This window comes from Symphalangus syndactylus, chromosome 2 (genome assembly GCF_028878055.3).
Source record: "Symphalangus syndactylus isolate Jambi chromosome 2, NHGRI_mSymSyn1-v2.1_pri, whole genome shotgun sequence".
Classification (NCBI taxonomy): domain Eukaryota; kingdom Metazoa; phylum Chordata; class Mammalia; order Primates; family Hylobatidae; genus Symphalangus; species Symphalangus syndactylus.
The window spans coordinates 122,004,423-122,009,489 of record NC_072424.2 but is presented as its reverse complement, the minus strand read 5'-3'; the positions used below and the strand labels follow the sequence as shown (position 1 = coordinate 122,009,489).

The 5,067-nt window shown below is 47.3% G+C and overlaps 1 non-coding gene across 1 annotated transcript; it reads right to left on the bottom strand.

Moving 5' to 3' along the window:
• Positions 1-2,406: 2,406 nt before the first annotated feature.
• On the bottom strand, positions 2,407-2,489 carry TRNAL-UAA (transfer RNA leucine (anticodon UAA)). Its single transcript has one exon. It is a non-coding gene; the product is annotated as a tRNA-Leu (tRNA).
• Between the last annotated feature and the right edge of the window lie 2,578 nt (positions 2,490-5,067).

Here is a 5,067-nt window from a genome sequence, read left to right as displayed (position 1 = left end):
AACGATTCAAATTTAACTTCAATATATTCGCTATGTTTTAAGAACTTTTGAAAATACATAAAGAGTCTAATACAACAGATCTGCTTTTCAAGGAAAAAATCCTGGGCTTTTAAGGAGGAAGAGAAAGACTGAGCTCAGTCTAACTGGCTGTTAACTGAATTAAACAAATTTTCCCCCAAAATATTTTCTACCGATTCAACATGCCCCCCAATCCCAAGCCTATAAAGACAGACAAAGATTCTCTACTTCAGTAAACACAGATACTTCCAAATGTAACGTTTGTCAGGTTCCTTCTGTTTCAAATCCTTCAGGGCATCCTGGGCATCATACTTCACAGGGCCCCCAGACGGCTCCCAGGTGGCTTACCCCACCTGTATCTGTCTCCCTCTCCCCCTTGCTCCTCCCTCATCCCTGCTTCTCTTCTTTCACTTCTCAACTAAAGCTGGCTCTCTGAGGAAGAGTCAGGCCTTCCCAAACCACTCCTTTAGCACCTTGGGCATAATTCATATTTTTTCATTACAAATGTGGCTTATTAAAATCTCTGTCTCTTGCTATCTGAACTCACTGAGACAGAGGCTGGGTTATTTATCTGCATATCCCAAGTATCTAATAGTGAGTGGCTAGAGCCTGTTCTCAGTTGCTGGCAGGATGTTTATTTCCAAAATATGTAGACAATCTTTTTCTCTTTCCTTTTTGAGCAATTCAATTCTAAAGCCATTAGATGAGCTTAAGCAATGTATAGATCTGCACTGGGGAGGCAGGAATTCAGGGAGTTACAAACATGGACGGGGAGAAAAAATAGAACAAAGTCTATAGTGTTGGATCAGAATTGGAGGTACATATAAACTTGATATACATAAAGATACATGAATAAACATAGATATATATTTATATAGATAAATATACAAGTAGACAAATATGCACACGCACGCACACACACACACACACACACACACGCACAAACTCCTTAATTCTGTCTACCCAGAGGGCCTGGGAGTAGCAACACCTCAAGAGCAATGAGCACACCTAGCATTGAGACCTTGGTTTCTAGATACCATTCTCCACTAAAAGGAACCAAGGATCTTTGGAAAACGGCTGATTCTAGTACTGGGTCAGGAAAGTACAAGGTAAATCTGGACTATATTGGAGTAGGAAGTAAGGAAGTGCTAAAGAATAATGCAGACAAGTCAAAAGTCAGCTTGAATGGGCTGTCACTGGCCCAATCTGAGACACTCTGAGCATCAAAATGAATGAATGGATTGTAACCATTCATTAAAATAGGGCACCATGGGTACATACGTACATAATTTATAATTCCATAAATAATTGAATAAAATGAAAATTTGATAAGGCACGGGATATTACACAGCTTCAAAGCACTTCCCTCTAAAACATGTACTAATCACAAAGGGAAAACAGTAACTTTATAGAGGAGAAGCCTGGCAGAGAAGCAGGCCACACGGAAATCATGCCGCCTGAGAGGCTGCCATGAGAACACTGCATGGCTTCTGTGGAAGTCCTGCTAAATAAACAGAGCCTAGATCTCATCAGGAGGAAACACCAGAAAACCTAGACTGACAAAGGGACATTCTACAAACCGGCTGGCTTGTCAGCAGAAGTGTCAAGATCATGAAAGTCAGCAGAGGCTGAGGAGCTGATCCACAAGGAAGAAGACGAAGGAGACAGGACAAGTAAATGCAACGCAACATTCTGAAGAGGAGCCTTTTGCTATAAAGAACATTCTTGCGACAACTGGTGACCGAATGGGGAACGAGGATTAGATGGTATTAAATCATCAATGTTAATTTCCTGATTTTAATAGTAGTACTTGGGCATCCACTCAGTATTTTACTTTTAAATGATTCAAGAGAGGAAAAAAAGTTATTTGCATTGTACTTGCAACTTTTAAAAATTCTTAGATGGCTCTCATTAAACAAACAATTTTAAAGGAAGAAGAAGAAAAAAAAAACTTGACCACGCTGTATTTAAAAACTCTAAGCCGACCCCAAGTTGGAGTGCATTTTACATCTAGGATGATACAGTCTCCGCCTTCTAGGAGTTAATAGGAGAGTTGTGTGCATAAAATTAACAGTGGCGGGGGAGAAAAAAGGGAGAGAGAGGAAAAAAAGAGAGATGCATTTTTTACTTTTTTGCAGAGGCAGTTTTAAAAATACCCTCCAGGTCACAGCCCTCCCCCTCCCCGCCGCCTCCCGCCCTGCAGCTGGGGAGGTGAGCGGAGCTCTGCGGGCCGCCGCCTGCGCGGTCTCTTGGTGGCAAGCAGGTCTTTGCGTGTGAGCGTTGCGCTTCTCCCAGCCAGAAGTCGGAATTCTAATGCCCAAGGCATGGTGTGTTCAGTGAGATTCGTATTTTTAAAAAATAAAATAATTTAAGAGAAAAACCTAAAGCTACCAGGAGTGGGGTTCGAACCCACGCGGACATATGTCCATTGGATCTTAAGTCCAACGCCTTAACCACTCGGCCATCCTGGTACAGGCGTTGAATACCCCTTTCGCTCTACCTACAAGGCGTCCACCATCTCCTCCTGCCCGCTCCCTCCCTCCAGAACGCAGAGAGTTTTCGCCGCCACTGTCTCCGCTCTCCCAGCCCAGGCTGGGGCGACCGCCACGCCAGTACCTCGGTTTCTCGCCGCCGCGGCTCACTGTTGCCCCCGGCCCGCTGCGGCAGTGAAGACAACTGCAGCGGAGCGGCGCGCTCTCTGCTGGGGCGGTGGCTGCGGCGGCGGCAGCGCTCGCCGGCCTTTGGCTGGGGCGAGACTCCGGGCCCTCCAGTTGAGCTTTCAGTTTCGAAGTGCGCGGGGGCCGCAAACACACACCAGCAAACTTCTGGGTTCCTGGGAGCGCGTTCTGGAGGCGCCTGGCTGGTGGTGCAGGGACGCGTCCCACAGGGCGGCGTTTAGTTTGTGTTGTTCTAAGCAGAGTAGGTTTCAAGGAATGAGGTGCACGGGCAGCAACAGAGTTCCTGGACCCCTGCCCCTAGGGGCCGCTTTTCTTCTTCGCGCATGCCACAAGTCACACGGGAGGGAGGCTTTGTAGAAATTTGCGTGTCGCCTGTGCCACGCCACATGCCGGGGAGCGTGGCACAGTCGCCCTTCCTGGTGGCTGAAGGCACCATCGCCACTGCACTGCCTTGGATGCAGTGCGGTGGCCTCCTCTTTGCCCCCGCAACCTTACAATGCAATGAGATATTTCTGTTCCCCCTTCTTGTTTTGCAGTGCTCTCCTTCCTTTCTGTGCACATGAGATTCAGTTTGTCCTGTTATTCCTTTTCCCAGGGCGTCCACTCCATTCCCCACTACCCAGGACCTCATATCGACCACAGAACCCAGAACCCAGGCTCTGTGTTGTGGAGCGGTAGGGCCTGGTGGCTGGGCTGGGATCTGGCAGCCACAGGACTGTCCGGCCACGCCCTTGTTCACACGGTGCAGGCAGCGACTTCTTCATCAAGAACTTCTATCAGCCTGGAGAGTGCACACACTAACCTCACTGTGCAAGACCTCACCCATGGCTCTCCTACTGGGTCACATTGTAAGAATTGTTTTGCCTCTTCCTGGAACTCCTGTGATCCCTGGGAACACGGGCTGTCACGAGCCTGCTGCCCTGGTTCTCAGAGTTTCCGCCAACTCCTAGAGAACAGCCCCTGCGAGAGGGCCTCAGGATAGTAACCAGGAGAATCACCCCCTTCACACTTTGCCACACAGCATTGTAAGCTGTCAGAGGCCCGCGCCCATGTCCTGACCTCAATAGCACCCCTCCTTCTAAGCGCCAGGCCTGGCCCTCGGAAGTACACGACAAGAGCTCAGGCAAGAGCAGTTCCTCAGGCCTTGCCCTGCGGTGCTGAGGGAAGAAAGGGAACTTAGACTCTGTCAGGGTCAAGAGGCAGCCACGTGGTGATGACATGGAGTCACCAGAGTGCCACCTGCCACTCGCCATCTCCATGGTATGGCGCCAAATTGTCAGAGGCCGCAGACTTGACAAAAACGGCCTTCAAGGCACTGAAATGATAATAATAACATGGATTGAGAACATGTCACTATGTGACAAGCATTGTTCTAAGCACTTTACATATATCATCTCATTTAATTTTCAGCTGGGTGTGGTTTTGCGTTCGTGTAGTCCCAGCTACTCGGGAGGCTGAGGCCAGGGGATTGCTTGAGCTTGGGAGTTCAAGGCTGTGTGTGTCATAATTGTGCCTGTGAATAGCCACCACTGCACTCCAGCCTGGGCAACATAGTGAGATTCCATCTCTAAAATAAATGAATAAAAATTTCTTAACAACCTTGTAAAGTAGGTGTGTGAGGGACACATTCAAACCACAGTACTATTTGAATGATATTTTTGTTAACCCCAGACTCAGCTTCCAACAAGCCCTTAGTATAAGACAGTTTGGAGTAACACAGCCGCATCGTAGGGTATCCCTTAGAAATGCACGTTCTGAACCCTCAAAATTGTATTAAAATTTTCTGGCTGCTGTTTAAGGATGGGCCTGGTACGAGTTAGTTTATCTTTGGTCATCTTTGGAAAAATACAACCTGCCACACAGCAGAACTATAACACTATCTCCCATTACTAACACTTTTCTTCCAATGTGATTTTGACACTCCTCCCATTAATAGATGGAATGTGGGGGGATGGGGGAGGTTTGTGTTCTCATTCGTTGAATCTGGAAAGGGGCTTGTGTCTATGGAGGAGTGATACTATGTGACTTCTGAGGCTAGGTCATAAAAGTTGCTGTACCTGTACTTCACTTTGTTTTTTTGAGACACTTGGTCTTGGAACTGAGCCACCATGCTGTGAGGAAGCCCAAGTAGCCACATGTAGTTGTTTCAGGTGACTGCCCTCAAACAACAGGCAGTATTAACTGCTATAAATATGACTGCTTGAGCCTTCAGCTGATTCCAGCCCCTAGCCATCAAGTGACTCCTACCCCACAGCCACTGATTCCTTCCAGTTAATTACCCCATATTATTATGTATACAGCATAGACAAGTTGTCTCCATAGTATCCTTTTCCAATTCCTGGTTCACAAAATCTGTGGAAAGAATAAAATA